We start from the raw sequence: 26,503 nt of genomic DNA on the forward strand, positions 1-26,503 counted from the left end.
TTATTTTTATGTCTATAATATCCATACATAAGCATATCCATATTTATTTCATTTTCCTCATTTATATTATCAAAGAAATGTTTACAGACATTACACATTATAAGAAACCATGTTCTGTAGTTTCTTTTTCATCACAATATATAAATATATATATATATATATATATATATATATATATATATATATATATATATATATATAAAATACAGGGTCTATATTACATTGTTGAACTCACAGGAGTTCGAACATTGTAATATCGAACCGTGAAGTTCGAAACGCAATAATTACAAAAACACAGAACGGCGATTTTTTTTTTCCCAGGGAAAAAAATCGCTGTTCCATTACAAAAAAACAAAAACAATATACTTACACTTGAAACTTAAACTATAGTGGGGGCCAAACCCCAATATGGGGGGCTGTGCCCCACACCCCCACTACTTAAATATACCAACTCTGAGATTGCACCAGCAAAGCCCCAAAAATGGCCCACCAATTTTTTTTCCCCTGGGAAAAAAATTGGTGTGCAGTGGCTTTGCTATTTTTGGATTTCAGACTTTTAGGTTTGATATTACAATGTTCAAACTCCTGTGAGTTTGACATTGTAATGACCCATATACATACACATATATATATATATATATATATATATATATATATATATATATATATATATATATATATAATTTGCCATATTTCCCTTTAATGGAAATTTATTGATCACTTTTCTTCATAAAAAATCTTGACATACTAGATTTTTATTACACCATGCTTTTTGTACCCTTATAGTTTTAACTATTTTATTTGCCAGCTTATCCCAAGGATTAACATAGTAATACTGTATCATAAGTTTTTTTCCTGTCATTTTCTATTTTGTCGGTTTTTATTTACTATAAAATATTTGTTTTATTTTGTTTAAAAATGTGTTTTTTCTTTTGAAATTTTTAGACATATCCCAACACTGCTTATATTTGGACTTTAGTATATTAACCACCAACATTTCATTTGCATTGTTTATCCTTAAAAAAAACTTTATACAAATTCAGAGAAGCAGCATAAACATCTGGATTTAGTAATGTTTAACCTCCATCTTCCTTGGCCATGTGTAAGTCTCCTCTGTTCACTAGATTCAGTCTTGAACCTCATGTAAAAGAAAACATTATTTGTAGTATTTCTTTTTCATAGTTGATTGGCAACATTTAGACATCAGCTAAATATGCAGCCTTTCCTAATGTAACTGAATTAATCAAATAAACTTTTTTTCTTAAATGATAGCTTGTATGTTTTCCAAAAGCAACACAACTATTGTATTTCATCTAGCATCCTGTTTCTTTGTTCCTCACTTACATTTTTATCCCCAAATCTTATTCCTAGCACAGTGATTTTTCTCATCAAGAATGGCGCTCTTCCTATTTTTACAATATCTCCCAACCTTTTACTTTTTTCTTTTTTTAAAGTCATGCCTATTATGTTTAAACATTGATGTAAATAACATATAACTTTTTTCATCTAGACTTTGTTTTTCATAATCAATACAATATCATCTGCATAAGTAAACATGACTGGAATATTTATACCTTCAGTAGTATTGTAAGTAACATATCTCATGGGGAAATATACATCTTTTACTAATACATTCATAACTAATGCAAATTATATACTACTCATAGGACACCCCTGATGCATGCCATTATTTATATCTGTTTCTTTACTTAACCATCCATTCATTAAAATTTGTATTTTATGTTTATTATATGCAGAACAACATACATTCTTAATTGTATTATTAATTTTATATGCTTCCATAATTATCCTGAAAAGTTCATGTTATATTGTATCAAAAGCTTAATTTAAATCTCTCATCATGATCTTGGTTTCATCAACACTTTTTATAATATCATCCGCAATTTCCCTTACTATGAAAAAGTCCTGACATCCTTTTCCCTTTAAACCATATATGCTATCTTCCATAATACTGTTCATTTTACTTTCCATTCTCTTCTGAATTATTTTTATAAAGATCTTAGGACCTGTATTGTTTAATACTATACGTCTCCAATTTTCAGTTGTATTGCATATTCCTTTTCCATACAAATATAAGTATACCACTGCATAAAACTTTATACATAAAACCTTAATTTAGCCACTCATTCATAACTTTTAAGAAGTACGTTTTTCTGCCAATCATCAAAATCCTTATAAAATTGGTATCATATTCTATCAGATCCTGAAATTGACTGTAAGTTATCATGGTTAGGTACATTATCTAATTCATATAAAGAAATCTCATTTTTCAGTTCTTTATTTTCTAGTTCTATCAATTTTTTAACATGGCATTCTTTGGTTTGCCCTATTTTTCATATCTTGAAACATTTTCTTTACATAATTTATTATGATATTCCTTATTTGTTCCTGAGAGCTCTGTCATCTTTCATTTCTCTCATTATGTTACTCAGTAAGCTGATACTTCTGTTTTACCTTGCAAAATATGTTTGTTTAAATAATAATTCTTTGAATGTCTCTAGAATTTTTTCATAACTTCTTCATTCTATTACATAATATTCCCTATTGTTCCTTTCCAAACCATTTAAAGCATCCATACACATTGTTCTATAATTTTTCTCCACTTTCCTTACATCTGCCATTCTGAAAACATTTCTTACATTTTTCTTTCAAAAATAGCCACCACTCAGACCAGTTTTTATAACACACTAGAGTGGAAATGTAATCTTTCCATAAACACATACATATTTTTTCCCGTTTTCATTCCATAATTTATCATTTACTCTTCTTATTCCTTTCCTAGTTTTAATGTACTCCATGGACTGGATTTCATAAAGCTCATGGAATTTGCTGCATTTTGCTGATATTAGCATGAAACTTGCAGATAACATTGTAATATGTAAATGTACTTCAAGACACTCAGAATAGCTCAGTACACAATGGAGTATCACAGTATCAATGGCTCACTAAACATATCCACAATAAATCAATTAGTAATGAGAAATGGTTGTCCAATCACTTTATACAGTAACAAAATTACTGAAACATGATCACAATTCAAGCATACTTATAATTATACAGATATATATATATATATATATATATATACATAGATATATATATATATATATATATATATATATATATATAATATATATATATATATATATATATATATATATATATATATATATATATATATAAAATAATCTAACTGGTAATGTTAAGGATAACTACAGAATGTAACTGAATCCATTATGATAATAAATAAATAAATGCCATTTATGCAAATGTAAGTTGCATAGTGGCTGTAACACATATTTTCAGAAATATACCCAGAAACATCACAACTATAGATATTTCCATAATTAATCCACTAACATAAGATATGTGTTTAAAAGCTGCAGAGTTATTTGTAATACATATATATATATATATATATGTATATATATATATATATATATATATATATATATATATATATCTATATATATATATATATATATATATATATATATATATATATATATATATATATATATACAGACAGCACTCTATCCAGTAAGCTCAGAAGCACTATGGATATCACTTTAATTTATGAACTAATAAAATATGCCTGCTTTCACTTCTGGATTCTGACAGAATCAGCAAAGGTTCTTATAAAAAGAATTAAAGGCAAAGGGCAATCATAGCCACATTGCCACCATTAAGATTTGCTAGCAATGCATTCTGGACGTGCGTGGGGAAAACAAGTAATATACACACCCAGGGAAAGAGGGAGATAGAAAATAAGATATGGGCTATGGCTGAAGAAGAGGGATACACAAGATGGATGTTGGAATAGGAAAGTCTAAGGGAAAGTCAGCGAGGCACGAGTAATTTATTTTTGGTAGGAATAGGTCCAATTTTTTTTTTCTTTTTTTTGAGACTAGAAGGAAAGGTAACTATATCGAAAGAGGAGGAGAAGGACATCACAGCAGGTATACCCAAAGAACAAATATCACAACACAAGACAGACAAAGGTTGGAAAAAAAAACAGTAAGGCCAGTTAAGTTACGCAGACTGCACATGCACAACACAGGCAATGAAAAGTTGACAAACAGGGTCGGGATGCATGCCAGCTATGGTGAAAAGCAGAAACACATATCTACCTATGTACTATCACTTATAACATGTCACAAATTGAATGACAGTCATACCTGGATGTGAATGACCAATAGTAGATGTGTGTTCTAGGGTAATAAATTAGGATCACAGTACACATCACATAAATAAACACATACCCGATTAGTTCATCAGCAGTGCAGGTATAAGCCAAGCAACATTACAGATGAACAAAAGCAGGTCTGCATGTCAAAGGCATGTCAGTATGTGTCGGACTATGTATATACACACGTACAGTCAGTTAATATATACAACTATTTGTGGAAGGTGTCCACCAATGTCAATTAATAATAGATGTGGAAATGTTGCATACAGCAAACATGGCATAATGTACTGATAAAGAATGTGTTATCTGTAACACTGTGTATAGATTAATGTTACATTGCTATTCAATGCAGTCAGAAAAGGAGGACTGCACATAGACTATCACTGTATATCATCAAACATGGCATGAGTACTGCCAGTTCATGACACACAATACCACATCATGCCAGTAGGACATCATGACAACTTTCATCCAGAACACGTAGAATGACAAGGCTGTCTGTTGCACATATCTGATATGGCAAAATGTAATTCCAAGGTATATCACACTGTTAGTGATGGAGTATGGGCAACAAATGTCTGTTATTTAATCATGTAAAATACATGTTTACAAACTATCTTCTGCAGCACTAGCTGCAGATTAACTGCCATAATGCATGGGCAGTTGAACATAGGATGAAAGTATAATGTTTTAATGTGTGTCACGCACACATTGCAACAAAATTAAATGTCACATGACAATAACACATAAGCATAACAGATACATGGTATGCATACACAATAGTGCACATACAGTCCAATCAATTAAATTGCAATCAGCCTGTTGGCTGCATAACACAAGTGAAGCATACAGGTAATACTCATGGATCAAAGTGACCTAGCTGATTGGGCTCAGACTCCCTAATGACCTCATGAGCTAGTGTCCTGAATGAATCTTACATAGCCCATGCCATATTCTCAAAGAAGGACACCATTATGCCCCTCATCTGTGTTCAGAACACATCATTCATGACCGTCTGGATCTCTTCCTGATAATCATCTTGATTCTGGTCATTTCTTTGGCTCCTCTGGGGTACAGGATGTCTCAGGCAGAGGTGGGTCCAGCTTCCTCATCATTATCATCATTGTCATCATCATCAGAGTCATCCTCGGAAGACTCTGGCAGTGGCCTGGCATGTGCTCATCATTGTCTTCTTCTCATCAGACAATGTTCACAGGTCCCAAGATCTGTCAGGATTAATTGCCAAACACAACAGAAAGAAAAACAAGTGTCTATCAAGCAGACAAGTCCCATGAATATCACAGCAGAACAGAATAGAAATATGATAAAAATTTACACAGGGACTGACACATTGCCATTATAGTAAGAGTTACTTCATAAATGCGTTGTCCTAAATGTCTTATTCTTAAACAGGACATCAGCATTCTTTTTGAACAATTCTATAGGCTTCTTTACACCCACCCAGTTTATTAGCTGTGTCAAAATGTATGAATATTCAGATCAAGAGATTGTAATGTCTGCATTCAATGATTTATATGAACAGCCACTAAGTGTCATTGTTAAAATGAGGAGAAAGTGATATGACATTGTAATGGATAATAGGCAAGCCATATGACAAACATCTGAGGCAGGCAGCATTATAACTTGCTGAACACACATCAATATAATGAATACAACAGTAAAAACAATTGTATATGTGTGATCACCACAGCTGGTGACATATGAGAATCTAATATATCTGGTACTAACAGTATTGTATGTGTATACCTGGGGGTCTATTTTTAGCCATCGAATTAATATTACATCAAATGGCTGAACATTGAACATTAGATATCAAAGCTTACCTTTACCAAACAGGCAAATCTTCAAAAAGAAATACATTGAATGGCCATAGTTAGCCAACATAAACAAACTGCGACTTATTACTTACTAACCGGTAATGTAGCTATAACAGAACCTGCCCTTTCCCCAACTTAGTGCAACCTTGGATTTTGTATATATAATTAGTGGGGGGAGTGGGTGATACAAGACCCACATAGGGTGATGTGGGCATAAGTATTGTCCAGTGTTTACAGCCCTCCACACCCCCACTAATTACACCAACTTTGAGGTTGCACTACATTGGGGAAAGGGCAGTTTCTTTTACAGGTACAGTACCAGTTAGTAAGTAGTAGGTCATGGTTTGTTTATGTTAGCCAACTATGGCCATTCAACGTATTTCTTTTCAAAGATTTTCCTGTTCAGTAAAAGTCAACTGCAATGTCTAATGTTCGATGTTTAGCCGTTTGATATAATATTAATTTGATGGCTGAAAATAGACCCTATAACTGTATGCATTATCTAAAAAACACAGCATATGCTTGCTGGTAATGAACTGCTGCAATCAAATCTCTATCTGCACAAATGTCAGAAAACCTAAGCTATAATTATGTTTCTATAAAAACACCTATGGTGTGGGAAGCATATATAATACCAGTGTTAAACCAAAGGAAATGCCACACAGTTTGCAAACAACAGTGCAAACACTGACACAACTAACAACCATTCATTCTGTGAATGGATAGACTACACATCACAAATCAGTCACAGGAAAAAGTTACCATACCAGCATACTAAATAACTCACAATAAGCAGCTATCAAAACATTTTGACTTGTTTGCAGAAAACATTCATGTCAACATATGTGCCAGATAATCATAACCCAACTTTTATTTATGTTGTGGAGTACAGTTCAAAAACTGTGTGATGAAACAATTGCCCACTGCTACATGAAAGTTGCATTTTTAGATTTTAATCACGGTTATAGGCACAGCTATCATGTGATGATTTCACTTTCCTCACTGATGCATGATAGGCATTCCTGCATTATAATCAATATACATGTTATCATTCCTCTCAACCTGGAAACACCAAAAATCTGGAAAAGGCCCATGAAAAATAGGTACAAATCTGTATGCTGATTAACATCAAATTTGCATAAATAATTATGCAATCCCGCCCACTCCAATGGACTTGTGGGATACCAACTTTCAAATGCAAACTGAAGAACAAACAACCAAAATATGGCACCAAAGTCCCCCTGCAGCCATTCCAATGCCCCATTATAGGTTCATAGGTTCATAGGTTCATAGGTTCATAGGTTCATACTAGGCTATCTGCCCTAGGGCATTTATAAGCCTAGCCAGAGTGTGTGTGGCTTTCACCACCCCTTAGGATGAGAATACTATACCCATTAGTTTGCTGTGCCTCTGTCTAGCAGTGATACAGAGATGATTCCCGGGGTAAACCTATGATCTCCCATCCACTCGTCAAGATTTCTCTTGAACAGAGTCAGTGAGGGGCTCTGCCTCACATGGACTGGGATTCTGTTCCATAGTGTAGGGAGTCTCTGGGTGATGAATCTGTCCCTCCAGCACGTCCTATTTATATCCGTGTTGAGGTTTAAGTCTCTTGCTCTCGTGGCTCTGGTGGATTTGGATTTTTTGAGGCGGAGCATGTCCATTAATTCTGGGTTGGACATGGCCTTGTATGTCAGGCACAGATCACCTCTGAGCAGACGGTATGCGAATGAATAGAGCTGGAGTTTCTTCAGTCGGGCATTGTATGACATATGTTTGAGCCTCTTTATCCTTTTGGTGAGGAACTTTTGGGGTCTTTCCAACTGCTGCAGGTGTCGGGTAAGGTACATTCCGAATGGGGCGTTGTACTCAATCATTGGTCTGATAAGTGAAGAGTACAGGGGTACAATGACCTCTCCTGATCTGGATGTGAATCCCTTCATGATCAGGTGGGCAATGTAGAAGGTCTTCCTAACCACTTTGGCAATGTGAGTGTCAAAAGAGAGGTTACTGTCAACTTGGGTCCCCAGGTCCCTGATAACTTCTTCCGTGTTTAATGGATTACTACCTATGTGGTAATTAGGGGTTACCTTGTTTTTCCCAAAGGGTATGACTATACATTTTGGCATTTAGCTTAAGGCCATGGCTCTGGCACCAGTTATCCATTTCTATGAGACCTTTCTGGAGGATGTCTGTGTCTGATGGAGTGTCAATTATGGTGCCCAGTTTGCAGTCATCTGCAAATTTTGTCAGCCACAATCCCCTATGTTTGCCTGCACTTCAGAAAAATAAATGCCGAACAAGAGGGGCCCAGGACTGAGCCCTGTGGGACACCGCTCGTGACCGGCTTAGAGTCTGACATGGCACCAGCAACTCTAACCCTGTGTGTTCTGTCCTTGAGCCAGTTTGCAACCCATCTTGTGACATATGGGTTTACATCTAAGCTGGTGAGCTTTTCTATGATGCCCGAGTGGGGTATTGTGTCGAATGCTTTTGCTAGGTCAAGGTAGGCTGTGTGAACTGCCTTACCCTCATCAATGGCCTTAGTGACTGTTTCGAAAAAGTCGACCAAGTTCAAGAGGCAGGATCTGCCCTTGACAAAGCCAAATTGGGTAGGATCCAGTGTCTGTAGGTCCCCAATGTCTTTATTTATGAGTTCCATTATGATCCTCTCCATAGCTTTGCAGACAAGGCTCGTCAAGCTTATGGGGCGGTAATTTCCAGGGTCCGTAGAAGCACCGCCTTTGTGGAGTGGGACCACAGTTGCTGTACACCATTCTTTGGGTACGTATCCTGTAGTAAGGCTAAGATTAAACAGCAGCCTTATGTGTGGGTTTAGTTCCTCATTGAGTTCATGTAGCACACAGCCGGGGACACTGTCCGGTCCCAATGATGCTGTGTTTTTTGCTTTAGAGAGAGCAGCTCTCACCTGGGCATCTGAGATGTTTGGGAGGCTAGACTCTGGTCTACATAAACACATTAGTGTTTATGGTACATGGGGCAAAATAGACATTACATGTCTATTTTGCCCCCTGTACCATAAACACTAATGTGTGCATACTGTTTTACTTCTACAATGATTATTTGGATTTTATTTTTACATTTTATAGCACAATGCACTAATAGACATCTACTAAACAAAGCTGCTAAACAAAGCAATACTGTAACACAATAAAAATATAATCCAAAAAATAGTACCTCGGTATGGAAAAACAGAATAAAGTGTATTTAAAAAGTTTAAGAAAAAACTTTGGGTACCTTGCTTGCTTTTGTTTGCTACAATGAAAATATACTTGACATTAAAACTTCTCTGCCCTTGAAACTCACATTCATTGAAACAGCATTGAAACCCACACCACATCCAATGAAAATGCATCTGGCCAGTGGTGGATAAAGATTACCTTTGGGCTGTTTTCAAATCATTGGCCCCTTGCACACAAAGCAAGAAACATAATGTGTTCTTTGATACACCTTCCTGACTTTATTAAATTATATTCCTTGTATAATACAGCACACTTGTTAGACAGAGCACATTTTAAATTTATTGCTTGAACATTTTTAAGTAGGCAATGAAACAAAGTGCATGAACCAATAATGACAAAACTGCCCAATTCAGAACATGTCCATCTTAAAAGTCTACTTCCACACTCACACAAGATATATATATATATATATATATATATATATATATATATATATGCGTGTGTGTATATGTATATATATATATATATATATATATATATATATATATATATATATATATATATATATATATATATATGGATTCAGTTTATAACCTCGAAATGCTGAAATATCGAATTTCAGTATCTCGAGACTATAAAACCGAATCCACAAAACAGCGACAAGCAAAAACCGTGAAACCACATAACCGAAAACACCGCACACACTACACTAAACTTACAACACAACACCCACATCACAACATAAACAAAAAAAAACACACATACACAACTCACACACACATAAGCAGGGGGGCAAGCCCCCCTGCACCCCCCATGTGGGGGGCTGCACCCCCCACCCCCCCTACTTATATATACTAACTCTGAGATCGCACAAACACAACACAAAAGCTCACTCACACACGCACATTCTCCAATCCCTCACACACACTCTAACTCCCACTCAAAACCCTTACAAAACACTCACTTACCTGACATAACACCTACATCCACACACGGCACCGTGCACAACCAAAACACAAACCCGGACATTACATAGCGCAACTTCATAACTGCAAATTCGACATATATTCGACATATGTGAAATTCGCGATTATGAACGTTCGCTATTTCAAACATACAACTTTATAGCTTTGAGATACTGAAAGTCGACATTTCAGTATTTCGATGTTATAAAGTGAACCCATATATATATATATATATATATATATATATATATATATATATATATATATATAAAATAGAATGACAGTAGTGTAAGGCATAGGCATCTTGCATAGCTTCTCGCACTTATTTTCAATTTCAGTATTTTTCTGGTGGGTCGACAAACATTTTGGAAAGTTTCTTGAATAAAATGTGTTCCCATGATGTACTTCACTGCCAAGGCTTGAACCCAGGACCCTGTGCTCTAATGCTAGAATAAAATGTGTTACCACAATGCATTTCACTGCCATGTCTTGGCCCCAGGACCGTGTGCGCTACAGTCAGAGCAACATACCACTATGCCAAATCAGCAGTTTCCTGAAAGATAGGAAGACTGAAACTTAAATGGCTATCATTTAGTGAATTCAGTTCTCAGTTCTCACCATAGCTCTTAACCTCTTAGCACAAAAAACCTGGACAAAGGCAATAATGGGGGAATCCAGCCCCAAAATAGGGACAAATTTCAAATACTGATCTTATACACTTAGACAATTACTAGAATAAAAGGTTTTGTATTACCATTTATTTTCTGAAGAATATGAAGTGTGAAATTCAAATGCCTGTCATTATTTAGTGAATTCAATCCTTTAGTGATTTGCCACAATCCTGAAAAGCAATACTTGAGCTTATAAACTTAGAAAATTGTTAGAATAAAAGGTTTTGTTTTAACATTTATTTTCTGAAGAATATGAAGTCTGAAATTCAAATGCCTGTCATTATTTAGTGAATTCATTCCTTTAGTGATTTGCCATAAATCCTGAAAACCACAGACTTTATGAGAAACAGATCAAAAATATGAGGCATAAATTCACAAGTGGTGGTAGCTAGGGACTTTAGTCTGTTTTTACCTTATAACCAAGGTACATGGTTTGAACCTGCCTCTAGCCACCAGGTGTATTACATTGGGGCATTTACACACACACACACACACACACACACACACACACACACACACACACATGCACAAATAAATAACACATACTTCTGATCTGGTTCCCAGTTGACACAGATTGTTTGAATAAAACTGTTTCCCACTTGCTTCTGTGTACATCCGTTGCTGGAAATGTGTGCACTGAGCCCCTGAGCTCAATTCGGACAGGCTGGTAGCCCTGATGGAGCTGATGTCATCGCGGTTGTGATGACATCAGCTCAAAAATGGAAAATAAAAATAAAAAATAAAAACGAGCTGGAAAAAAGTTGGAAATGAAGGGGTGCCACTTGGGAATAGTGGTACCCCATTATGTGGACCCCAAAACTTGGTAAAAAACAAGTAATTCAGTACGGTTGTGAGGTATGCATGTTATGTGAAAAATACACATCTGCAAACAGGGGAAGATGCATTTCATTTTATAAAACAGAAAAAAAATCAACATATCTCTCTCCCTCTGCTCTTCACATGACTCAGTTCCTGCTCCAATCCTCCTCACTTAAAAACAGAAAAGAGAAAGTACAAATTATATATTCATCAAATAACAGTGATATACATTTCTCAGAACAGAGGATCATAAGAGATTATTTGGCTGTCAACTGGGAGGTCATTTCAAGCCTTGCTATTTCATCCCAATGTAATGATATAGAACTGTTAGTTAATACCCATGAGTGCATTTAGTAATGACTGCCCTTGCCAGGAGGGTTGTGGATGCTATTCCCAGTAAGAATTTATGGTGCCCCATCCACTCGTCCAGCTTCCTTTTGAACAGTATCATAGAGGTACTCTATTTCACATGAACAGGTAACTTATTCCAAAGATGTGGCAGTCATTGGAAAATAAATCTGTCCCTCCAGCATGTGCTATTTAAGATGCAGGCCATATTTAGGTCCCTGGAATGGGTGATCACCGTCCCATTTGATTTATGGATATGCAGCAAGTTCATTAGGTTTCAGTCTGTGATTGCTCTGTAAGCCAGGCATAAGTCTCCCCTAAGAGGTCTATATGATAAAAAGTGAAATGACAGGGACTTTAGTCTGTTTGTGCATGGCACATGCTGGAGTCCCTTGATCTTGTTTGTTAGAAACCTCTGAGGTCTCTCTAGTTTCTGCAGGTGCTTTGTACAGTACTTGCCGAATGGGGCGTTATACTCAATTATGGGCCATATTAGTGCCGAGTATAGAGGGGTTATATCCTCTTTTGCTCTTGAGGTGATACCTTTGCTAATCAAGTGTGCTACATAGAAAGCCTTCCTTACTACAGTAGACACATGGTGGTCGAAGTCAAGGTCATGGTCAACTTGTGAATCCAAGTCCTTTACCACTTTTTGGGTACTTAGGGTATTTTTGTTCCTAGACAACTTATTTTTTTAGCAGATTAGATAATCACAATACACATTTTACAGTATTGCATACAAGTTTTAACATATCTGAACACAAATTAGAGGACATGAAATTCAATCCTGCCACTACAATGTGCATCCAAACTCTAACCTTGCAAGCTTCTTGACTAGCTAACACATCTTTACAGAAAAAGCATGTTTTGAAAGGAGTGAAGACTTCTTTTTATGACATCATCTGGATGGGGACGGTCTACTAATAGGTTCATAGGTTCATAGGTTCATACTAGGCTATCTGCCCTAGGGCATTTATAAGCCTAGCCAGAATGTGTTTGGCTTTCGCCACCCATTTTAAATTTATTTTGCTATGCCCTTTTTCGAGGTTAGTATACTGTGCCTCTATCTAACAGTGACACAGAAGTGATACCCGGGGTAAACCTACGATCTCCCATCCACTCATCAAGATTCCTCTTGAAGAGAGTCAATGAGGGACTCTGCCTAACCTGGACTGGGATTTTATTCCAGAGTGAAGGGAGCCTCTGGGTTATGAATCTGTCCCTCCAGCATGTCCTATTTATTTCAGTGCTGAGGTTCAAGTCTCTCGAGCGCGTAGCTCGATGGGATTTGGATTTTCTGAGGTGCAGCATTTCCATTAATTCCGGGTTGGACATGGCTTTATATGTCAGGCACAGATCGCCTCTGAACAGGCGGTATGCCACTGAGTAGAGCTGGAGTTTCTTTAACCGGGCAGCATATGGCATCTGTTTGAGCCCTTTGATCCTCTTGGTGAGGTACTTTTGGGGTCTTTCCAGTTGCTGCAGGTGTCTGGTAAGGTACATCCCAAAAGGGGCATTGTACTCAATTATGGGCCTGATGAGGGATGAGTAAAGAGGCACGAGGACCTCCCCTGATCTAGACGTGAATCCCTTCATGATTAGGTGGGCTATATAAAATGTTTTTCTAACCACTTTGGCCACGTGGTTGTCAAATGAGAGATTGCTATCAACTTGGGTCCCCAGGTCCCTAATTACTTCTTCTGTACTTAATGGATTTCCACCTATGTGGTAATTTGTGGGCACTTTGTTTTTGCCAAAGGGGATGACTATACACTTTTTGGCATTTAGCTTGAGGCCATGGCTCTGGCACCAGTTGCCTGTTTCTATGAGGCCCTTTTGGAGGATGCTTGTGTCGGCTGGAGAGTCGATTATGGCGCCCAGTTTGCAGTCATCTGCAAACTTGGTCAGCCACAGTCCTTCCGTGTTGGCCTGTACCTCTGAGAAATATATACCGAACAAGAGAGATCCCAGGACTGAGCCTTGTGGAACACCACTTGTAACTGGTTTGGAGTCTGACATGGCTCCAGCAATTCTAACCATGTGGGTTCTGTCCTTGAGCCAGTTTGCAATCCATCTAGTGACATAGGGGTTTATATTTAAGCTGGTGAGCTTATCTATAATGCCCTAGTGGGGTCTTGTATCGAAGGCTTTTGCGAGGTCCAGGTAGGCTGTGTGGACCATCTTCCCCTCGTCAATAATAAGGATGCTGGCTTAGGATTTCAAAGTGTGAACATATGCTGGTCATATAGCCAAACAGTTTGACAAATTCATTTGTCAGCACTGTGTTCAGAAGAAACATTAACAGTAATGGAAAGCATCCATTCCTAAGACAGTGGGACAGTATCATGCAGCATAGAGCTTCTGTGAACAGAACCATACAGGTTGATGTACATAAGGAGCACAGGAAGGCATGTGTGAGGATCATGATATTCCTTGCCAAAATGCACATCACTAAGAAAATACATGCATATTCTCTTATTCTGCATTTCAACTTTGAGTCTGCCCATCCCACACCCTCAAAAGATGAGGGTGATGTTCATGAATTAAATGTAATTTTTCATGATTAAACAGACCTTGATAGCATTTTTACAAAGTGCACAATATTAACCAAAGAAATGGTCAGACATTTAACAGTCTTTAGCAATCTTTATTGATCTTGCTGTTAAATAATTGATGTTAAAAGAACGCTAGTGATTACGGATATGTTCATAATAATTCAATGAATAACCGAGTTCTTCACAACCATGCTCAAAATATGCATTAATGTCAACATGTGGAATATGCTTCAATAAATAAATGCTATGGGTAGATGAAAGCAAGGTAACAGTTTCAGATATGTGTCCCCTCTCTGGATTTGAACACACAGCATGCAAAAATGCAGGTACGCTGGCCTGTTTCCATAGAAACCAAGCTAACACCCAGCACATATCACCCTTAACCAACAAGTACAGCTCTACAAACCCTGCTATTAGAAAACTGATGTTTTCAGAGCATTACTGGTTACAGGCATATTCACTGGAATTCAATGACTAACTCATTTATTTGTACCATGCACACCATAAACATTAATGTCAAGTAGTGGAATATGCCTCTCTAAATAAATGCTATAGGTAAATTAGACCAAGATAATACTTATAGATATATGTTTCCTCTGTGTGAATTGGAATCCACAGCACACCAAGTTTTAGAAATGCTGACTAGTTGCCTTACAGGCCAAGTTAACAGTCAGTAAGAGTTTCCCCTTTGAAAAACAGGTACTGGAGGTGTTTATTATAAGTCCTGTGGAGACAGATGAATATGGAAACTGCAAAAACGTATTAGATATTTTATTGTAAGAAAATAACAGCTATAAACACATAACTGAAAACGTGTAAGCAGTCAAACATCCATTCCTTTTTAGCTTAAATAAATGTGTCTGTGTACTTTCTTAGGAGGAATAAATTAATTAAGTTGTGTATGTGATTTTATTCCAATGTATAATGATGCAGTAGGTGACAATGCAGTACTATAATGGAAAACTACAAAGTGGGCAGTCATCCGTGGCCTTGGAACTATAGGTGTCAGTGATGGACAATGGCTATGTGAAATTATGTCACTAGGTGTTCTAAAACTATGTACATCTACAAAGGTCATATTTATGGATATTATACGCATTATTAAATACAGTAAAACGTGAATCAAACCTACAGTTATAAGAACAACATTTACCAAGTTTACTTAATTATCCCCGTGAACTAATTGTTGCAGCAGCTACTAAAGAATTATAAAAAACATCTGTCTGATATTTACACGGGTCAGAGAAATATCTGTAAAATCTGTAGGAATGCTCGGGTATGCATAGAATGTTGACATTTACTGTAGGGATCTACAGGCTTCCTCTGCACCTCAGCGACCCTCAGTCACAGATCCTCCAAGTCACTCTGATGCAGGTCATCATAGTGGAGGTGAATCTGCACTAGACTATGCTAGATCCCTGTTCTCCTTTGGTGCTCCCTTGTGATCTGGGTCCATTATTATATGACAAAGGCTCATGAGTAATATGAAAATTAATTGTGGTGTCTTCTATGAGCTGTGTATAAATAGAAAACAGATTATTATCTCAAGAGATTCAATGTTAATTTGTATTCAGTGTGTATGTAATTTTTTTGATCATATGTAATCAGCAGATCTTATTTATTTATTTATTTGCATTTGTTTACCAGTATGGTCCACTGAGCCAAAAAGTGCTCATTTTCAGTGGAGGCCTGGGGAGAAAAGCTCCATATACAAAATAAATTTAAATACAATCACATTTTCTACATACATAGAGAGGTAGCAACTTAAAAAAACAGACATAAAATCTTATCATAAATTTTTAGCTAGAATAACGAATACGAATACATTACATACAAAATATACAAAGTACAATATATCATCTGCTTTGGATACTGTAGAGTGAAGACACCAAGAGATAGTTGAATAACTGTTAAGCAGAGGGGAGAAAAAGTTAGCGAGATCAGGTGGGGGAAGATGCTCTGTAGTCGTAGCCACATGAACATTGCCATAGGGCTAAGAGATGCTGTTTTAGAGACTTTTTGAAGGATATGTGATTGGAAATATTTCTGATAGAGCTGGGAGGGGAATACCAAGTTTTGGCATATGTACATGAGTAGAGAGCTTGACCAACTGCTAGACTGGGTATTTGCACTTTTAGAAGGAATTGATTTTTCAGATCTGAGTTGTCAGGAGGGCTTATGGAGAGTAAAACAGGGAGGTGAGAGATGGGCAATTGGAAGGTTTGGTAATGATACTGTGAGCTGTGGTTAACTGCAAGTAGGTTAGATGATGGGGAAGTTCGAGACATTTTAGTTTGCGTAGGGAGATGCAGTGATGAGAGGAGTAAGTTTTGTTGGTAGCGATCCTGGCAACCTTGTTATAACAGGACTTGATTTTGGATTTTAAGGAGCTTTGAATGTTAGTGAACAAATGGGCACTGCATAAAAATGAAGGAAGCAAATAGGATAATGCAAGGGTTTGTCTAGTGGTGGGTGTGAGGTACAATTTATGCTTATAGAAGGTGCCTAGTTTCTGATTTTTTTTTTTTTATGTAGTTTTGGATGTGTAGATCGAAGGTTAAGTGTTCGTCTATTATAACTCCTAGAAGTTTAGTTTGTGATACTGCTCTAATACAGGTTTTGTTTTGTGACTAGATATTAAAATCTTTTCTATTTAGGGGGGTTGATTTTTGGGGGGTGAATAGAAGCAGGTTAATTTTGCTGGGGTTAAGGGCTAGATGGTTGTTATTCATCCATTCCTCAGTGATTGAGAAAGCATGTTGGGTCCTAGCTAGGAGTTCGCCAGCGTCAGAAATGCAGATCTTATTAGTACATTGCTCCCATAAACCAAATCACAACATTCAGCATGGCTGCTTTACATACCTTTAGGAGTCATGCAGTAGAGGCAACTACACACATATAACAGCAACACCAGAAATGCATCAGTAACAAACTGTTATGGTACACTTCAGAATATATGACAACTCTCATTCATTATTCCGTGAAATATACCCACTTGCAAATAAGCGGTGAGATAGTAAATTTACAAAGAAAAGGAGAAGGGGGACCCTATAATCTATTATTTTATGTATACATGTTACAAGTGTTCACTCAACTTTTTGTGTGAACTTAACACGTTAAATATATTTAATTTCACATATGTATGCCACTATTGGGAATACACCAAGTATCACAAATCTCCTATCATATAATCCTATATCGTTTCTTACAAGTATGAAACAAGTAGTCATGGATGATTGGGTAATTTGCCAATTATAATTGATCATTTCCTTATGTTTTACTAGCATGACAGAGCCTAATAATATGAGATACAGCTTCCTATTAAAATGTTAGCAGTCATAACGAAGAGTACCAACACACTGCAAAAAAAAAAAACAAAAATGCAAAATTGCGAATATTGAACATCACTCTTTTCAACTAAACTTGTTTTTGCAGGGTTAAGCCTCCTTGCACCCCTGACTCTTTATATACCAACTCTGAGATCACCATACTTCAGAGAAAAGGGAATGTTCCAAGAAGTGGCAATCTCAGACTTATGTAAGTCCATTTTTTGAACATTCAATCTTCATGTTACAGGACTTACTGAAATGACTCCAGACGTTTCAAATGGTTACTATGAAATACTGATTAGTACAGCTACTAGTACTGCTTAGGAGAAGTATATTACCATATTATTAAAGTTAGTTGCATGCATAGTAATTCAGTTATTCATATGTGTGATGCAGTATCAACAATGTTTTACAAGTTCCATTGTAATGTTCATTTGTACACTTATACAGTCATACTGCTCAGACTAGCATACATTTGCAGATATCAGTTGTACGTACTTCGATATAGGGCTGTACTGCACTGTACTTTGTCTGCAATACTCAACAGATATATGAAAAACTCAGATGATTCTGTAACTCTGCTCATCTCTCATTCTGGTAGTATGTCCTGCATCATACACATGTTTATCTCCAGGGATTTTTTTTATTTTTGTACATCTGTGGTGGTTTTGCACAATGTGATGACTTCCGAGGAAGTTCATAAGTTCATAGGGTCTTACTAAACTTATGGCCAAAAGAAAACATCAAGAAGCTCAGTCATATTACCTAATACTGGGGGGAGGGGACTAATAATGTTTTCCATTAAGTAGATTTTCTTCACATATTCCTAGGAATATCTGTGACTGAGGTTGCTGTGGCTACAATGCAGAAAAATAACTACTATATAATCAAGGCACATTACCTGAAGAGGAGCTAAAACCTGCTTACCATTCCATAACATGATGGCTCCACTGGCGATTGGACCTAGGACGTTCAACAAGTGAAGCACATGTGACAACCATGACCCTACAGAAGCTCCAGTTATTCAGGGTGGGTTAAAGGTTGCTAGTGAAGAACTCTATTTGATAGGAAAGAGCAACCTAGTCTATGTCAGAAATGGGTATCTATTGGATTAGGGCATCTATATCATAACACTGACAGCTTAAGTTGTCGAATGCCAAATCATCGACACCTAAGTGTCGAACGCTTAAAATAGTGAATAGCCACATCATCTAATTCTTTCCTCAGGAAAGAATTTGGGTGGCTGTCCACAAACAAAATAAACAAACACACCCAAACATAGTGAGGGGCTGTGCCCCCCACACCCCCCAATGTGGGAGGCTGCACCCCCACACACCCCCCTAACTAAATATACCAACTCCAACATCGCTCTACATTGGAGAAAGGGCAAATCCCGAATAACAGCCAGGTGAATTATTTCCCATGGAAAGAATTTGATGATGTGGCCATTCACTATTGTAAGCATTCGCTGCTTAGGTGTCGATGATTAAGCATTTGACTACCTAAGCTGTCGACAATTCAATAGGAACCCTGGATTACGTACCTGTCACACAGTCCGGTCTTGATATGGTAGTGCAAATTTAGGTCACTAGAACAGCTGTTTGCTTTACCACTCGTATTTAAGTGAAGTAGGAGTTCAATGAGTGCTGCGTCATTCATGGCATGGAAACCTAAGCAAAGATCACCCACCAGGAGACTAAGCAACACCGAGTAGAGTTACAAAACGTTTAGTCTATCAGAGTAATTAAAGGTACTGAGATTTGAAATATTTCTGGTAAGGAAACAATGATGTCTCTAAAGCTCATTTAGATGCTTGGTGAGGTATATGCTGAAGGGTGCATTGTATTCGATGATGGGCATAATAAGGGATGAATAAAGTGGGGATATAACTCCTTTGGACCTTGAGGAGATGCCAAGAAGGGTAAGCTGAGAAAGGCGTATGGATTTTCTAATCATCACAGAGACAGAGTGGTCAATGGAGTTGCTGTTATCAAGATATGTACCCAAGTCCCTAATTATTGTTTCAAATTTAAGTGGGATATTATTCATGTGGTAAGCAATAATGATGCTAGGTTTACCAAAGGACCATGTGCTGCTGCATTTTTTGGTGTTAAGGGCAAGCCCATGATTAATGCACTATGCATTTGCTTGGTCCACGTCTTCCTGGAAAATTTGAGTATGAACATATGATTTGATACTTGCCCCCATTATACAAAGAGCAGCAAACTTCATTAGCCAAAGTCCCTTGATATTGGCTTGTATATACCAAAGAGGAGGGGACACAAGACAGACCTGGGATACCATTTGTGACATTTTTCTGTTTGAGCAAATACCCCCTGACCTTAACTACATGGGTTATGTCAGACAGCCAGTTACTAACCCAGTGAACTGTGTGTGGGGCAATGTTGAGTTGGGAGAGTTTATCAGTAACCCAAAATCCACGAAAGGAAGAACAGGAACCACAGGATTGCTTCCAAAAGTTTAATAAAACACCATAGCGAACAACGAATGCATCAAGCGCTTTCGCTTGGTCCAGTACTAAGCTTTATCAAGATGAAAGATACAGTGATTAATTCCACTTTATATAGCGCTAACTATTAAGTCATGTGACTTAATCAATTATATAAATCTTAAAGCTGCCATTGCTTCTAAAAATGTAATATCATAAATAACAAGATTTAAAAATAGACCCTTAAAAATAATATTATAATATTTAACCATGCAATGTTAATCCCATTCTATCTAAGAATGTCTCTGGAATATGATTTTGACAATCACTTACATCAAAAGGTTAAAAGCACATTGTGAAAAACTATTAAAATATGTTAAGATGCTAGCTTGACCTAAGGACATCCTATTTACTACTGAAAAAATTATACTGACATTGTGAATACAACAAAATATAAAAAAATTATAATAAATAAATGTGTAAGTCAATAACCCAAAATACAAACACAGATGTATAACACATCTGAACAAGTGCGTATATCAGCTAAAATATGCTGTATATGCTTTGATTGCTTCATGTTTATAGTCTAGCCTTCCTCAACTTCAAAACACTACTTATATTAATGTTATCATTCAGACCTGGACACAGAGTTTATCAGTAATGCCAGTATGGGGGATAATGTCAAAAGTCTTGGCAAGGTCTAGATAAGCAGTGTGGACTGCATGCCCCTTTTCCATGGCCTCAGCAAGCCTTTCAAAGAACTCATCCAGGTTGACCTGGCACAATCTGTCTTTTATAAAGTTGAACCTATATGTATCTACTATCCAGTGTTATAAGGTCACTTATGTCATTGTTTTTTGTTCAGCTATAATACATTCCAAAGCCTTGCATATAATACTTTTGAGACTAATAGGCCTGTAATTCCCAGGGACAGCAGAGCTACCATCATTATGCCAAGGTGCCACACTTGTCATTCTCCATTCCTTGGGGACATTACCAGTGGAGAGACAGACTCAGGTTAACGAGGTAAAGGAGGGGTCTGGATAAATGGGACTTTACACTTCTCAGCAGATATCCAGTGATATTGGCGGGACTCATAGAAGCACTGTTTTTAATTTTGGAAATTGCCAAAAGGACTTGGTCCAAACTGATCTGAGGAGGGTGAATATAAGGGGAGAACGGAGGATTGAGAGGAAGTGGTGGGTGAAGTGACACTAGAAGAAAATTTTTCTGCAAGAATGTTATCAATGCCCTTGGGGAGATAGAAGGAGGTACCATTTGAGATAAGTTGAATACAGTGTTGTAGATTACTTCTAATCGTCCTAATAAAGTTAAAGAAGACCTTGCAGTTGTCTTTCTAATTAGTTGCAATTCTAAGCTCATAGCTGGCCTTACATTTCCTAATGGAAATTTGAAAGACTTACTTACCAGTATTAAATTCCTTTAATAATCAGATCCAAATCATGGTCAAATGGGGTATCTAGGCAGGGTAATGGGCCAGCCATTTTAATGTCCCATTATTAGTCTGTCTCTCCCTGATTATCATAGACAGAATTCAAGCTAGTCAGTGTGCATGTTATTTTCATCTTTACTTTTACAATGCTTACAGAAATGTTGATTTAATTTAAAACTTTAATTTCAAAATTTATAGTACAAACATTGATGGCCATTTGTAAACAAAACAAATCAGTCTTAAATTGAAAACAGATTTAACATGAGCAACAGTCAACTTATCTTCCCTTGAAACCCATATTCATTGAAAATACACTGAAACTCACATTATGTAAATACTATGCAATTTCATTGAAAATGCACTAAAATTCACATAAGGTCAATACTAGGCAATTTATGTGAAGACTTATAAGCCTAGCCCAATAATCTTAGGTGCGAATTAAACCCTGTATCTTATATCTATGAAGTGAAGACATTAACCGTTATTCCAAAATCAAAACCTCATTGAAAATAAACTGAAACTCACATCCATTGAAATTGCCTCTGGCCAGTGGTGGACTAAGTGCACCGTAGGGCCTAGTTTGGCTAGGTTTTCTGGTAGTTTTTACTAACTGGTTTGTCTGTGTGACCTTTTTATATTTTGGTTTAGATGTTAGCTGAGATATTTTGCAGTCCACTTAAAGATTATGAACATTAGCTGGATTTAAATATCCTGTGTTTCTAAAGTATAGCTAAAAAGTCCACTTATGTTGTGCTGATTTTATTTAACATTTGTTTACCGGAAAGCTGGACTTAGAACAAAGACAATTTTCAGTGGAGGCCCAGGGAGAAATGCTCCAGATGCATGTCTTTGTAACATGGGACGAAACTGGAGCACCTAGAGAAAATCCACATGGATGCAGGGGGGACAGGCAGACACTGCACATAAGGCACCTCAGTGGAGAATCAAACCAGAGAACCTCTTACTGGGAGGCAACAACACAACTGGTGCACCACTGCACCATCCAATGAGGTAAAAAGAAGGCTGAAACAGGCATGTCTATAGTAGTGGGGTTTGGTAATTGCTCTGAACATATCCATAAAGATTTAAAAAGAAAAAACAAAAAGTCATGAACATTCAGAAGCCATGTAGCTAAAACACTTCATGTCCTTAAGAGATCATTTGCATGTATCCCATTAGCTTCTATTACAAAAGGTTTAAGGAATCATACAGTAAAAACTTTAGTTTGGTTAGGTTTTCTTGTAATTTTTACTAATTGGTTTCTTTATATGATTGTTTTACTTCTTGGTTTTAATTACAGGATTAGAGAATGAAATGTGGAAGGTAGAAACAAGTTTAGTAAATGACATATTTATCAAACTTAGATGAGGCATATAAGTAAAGAAGAGAGTACGTATATAAGAAGAGGTTTGGAAACAAAGAGAGATTTCATATATGGAAGCAAATACATGGTTGGAGTAAGCATACAAAGCATCATAAACGGTGTTTCAGACAAGAAAGCCTTGTGGATTGAACTGGAAAGTAAAATGGGAGACACAATATGGAAGGGAATGTTTAAATTTAATCATGAATTCCTAGAACGTAAACTAAAAGAAAAGAAACACTGTGGTGGAGTCAGCTAAGTTTTAAAAGTAATCTGTGGCTAGAGAGCTGCAAAAGTATAATCTATATATATATATATATATATATATATATATATATATATATATGTATGTATATATATATACATATATATGTGTGTGTGTGTGTGTGTATATTATATATATTCACTTTATAATATCGAAATACTGAAATATCGAATTTCAGTATCTTGACACTATAAAGTCGAAACCTTACAAACCCGAAACACCACAACAGCGAAAGTCAAAACCGTGAAACACTACACCACAGAAACACAAACAGAGCTACCTCCTGACACTACAAGAAACTAAAACAAAACACACAAACACAAAAAAAAAAACACAAACACTAACTCTAGCTAGAAGCAGGGGGGCAAGCCCCCCTGCACCCCCCATGTTGCTGGCTGTGTCCCCCTCATCGCCGCTACTTATATATACTAACTCCCAAGGTCGCACTAACCACCAAAACACAGAAAACATACCACTACACACTCCAAACAATGTCACATACACACAAACCCTACCCAAAACCCTTTAAAAAATAACGCTTACCTAACACGTCATCACAAGCGCAGGTTCAACATTTCCAGCTTTGGGATACTGCAGTTTCACGCAACTGCAGTTTCGACACTGTGGTCGCAAGATACTGAAATTCGACATTTCAGTATTTCAAGATTCCAAAATGTAACTGTATATATATATATATATATATATATATATATACACACATATATATATATATATATATATATATATATATGGATCTAGGACTTTTGATCGAAAGATCAAAAGTCCGTATCCATTATCACCGAACATACTTTACTGAAAGCACTTTCACCGAAAAAGTGCTTATGGTAAAGTATATTTTTTAAAAAAAAAACAACATTAAACCTACTTCTATGCAGGGGGGCAAGCCCCCCTGCGCCCCCCCCCCCCACTTTAATATTCTCACTCCAAGGTCGCACTACAGTAGGGAAAAGGGAATCTTCCGTTATCCACACCATAGTACGACTGGCACAACAAGCATACTTATCCGAAAGTGCTGCTTTGGTGAACAGCACTTTCGGTTAAGTATGCTCGGTGATTTCTGCTTCGGTGGAAAGAGCATTCGGGGATCTGTATGGATCCCACACACATATATATATATATATATATATATATATATATATATATATATATATATATATACAGTATTAAGAAAGTAAGGGGGATTGCAAAGAAACTGCATTAGAAAACAGAAAAAGGTATATAAAAAAACAAGAAAAGGGTATATAAAAAACAAGATGGATGGATATCATTTAGCACTGTGAAAAAAAGGAAAATAAGGTATATGATAAGGAAAAACAATTAAAATAAGCAGACAGGAAACAGTGAATATGACCAAAGAAACAGTGCTAGCAAATTAGATGGAAATAATGTGATATATCGTTGTATGAAATTAGGAAAATTGAATAATGTTTTTATAGCTGCTGCTAAAAAAAGAAAAGAAAGGAAAGAGGTGGTGAAATATAAAAGTGATGATAAAAAGGCAGAAAAATACTCAAGAGAAATTTTGGATGAGAAAGAGAGAAAGGAAAAGGAGAGACAGTGATAAAAAGAGGACAATAAGAAGAGAAGATGTGGAAATTATCGGCCCAGATTTCATAAAGTTTGTAGAATCCAGTACAATTCACCAATGTCAGTGCAAAAGTTGCAGATAAGCATGTAGCATGTAAATATGCTTCAGTGAACTTAGAATATATTGGCATATATCAGAGTTTATTAGTAGAAATGGCGTGCTGTATATCAGTCACAGTTATTCCATAAGTCATGAAAAATGTCTCACAAAATACATTAACAAAGTTATGGAAATACAAACCAGCCTAAGCTTCCTGACATTTGTAAATACATATCTACAACAAAATCTCTCCAGTAATCTTAGAGACAACTACTGGATAGCTCCATAAGTCATTTATTAGTAAAATAAACTTGCTCTCACTTAAGGATTTTGATGGAATCAATACATTTTTTAATAAGAAAATAAATAAAGGTGAACGGTAATCATGGCCACATCACCACATCTAACTATAGCTAACAATGGCTGCAAGACATATGTATGTGTAACACAGGTAATGCCCACACTTAGGGAAATCGGGAGATAGAAACGCAGATGTGGGGTACATGTGAAAAAGAGGGACACACAAGAGGTGTGTTGGAATAGGAAAATCTAAGAGACAGAGAGAAGGGCATGGGCATTTTTTTGGGGGGAATAGGCCACCTTTTTTTTTAAACAACGGAAGGAAAGAAAAAGACAGGGAAAAGGAGGATAGGTCATGACAACAGCTATACCCATAGAACAAATATCACAATACAAACAAAGGTTGGAAATATTGGAAATAAACAGTAAGGACAAGTAAGTTAAACAGGTGTCACACTGTAATATAGCCAATGGAAAGTTGAAAAACAGGATAGGGATGCATACCAGCCATCGTGAAATGCAGAAATACATATGTACGTATGCCCTATTTCATTATGACATGTTGCCAACTGTGTGGCAGTCATACCTGGATGTATATGACCAATGGTAGTTGCGTACTGCAGGGTAATAAATTGGGATTGCAAGGCAAGTGTAAGCCAAGCAACATCACAAATGAGCAAATGGAGTTCTTGGAATGCCAGAGAATACCAGCAGAAGAGGACAGAGCAGAAGCTCGGACCATGTATGTGAAAGGCAAATAATTAAGCACAGTGGCAAACAGCAGCACTGTAGCAACCCAGCAAACTGGCTGCTGCCTACACAGGTAGGTGTATACAACTCAAACAGACTTGTAATGGAATGCATATGTCATACATATATACCATGTCAAAGGCAACACATAGGTGTAGGCATATATGTATGACCGTCATTGGCCTATCAGGAAATTATTTGAAAGCAATGTCAATACACATATACAGACTAACAACGTAATAATAATATATGGTCACAAATTTTTAAATTAATGCTATATAAACAGTATCAGGTTGTGAACATGAATTTCAACAATGTACGCTGGTTAGTAAGGAAC

This window comes from Protopterus annectens, chromosome 2.part2, assembly GCF_019279795.1.
Source record: "Protopterus annectens isolate FY-2018-M chromosome 2.part2, PAN1.0, whole genome shotgun sequence".
Classification (NCBI taxonomy): Eukaryota; Metazoa; Chordata; order Ceratodontiformes; family Protopteridae; genus Protopterus; species Protopterus annectens.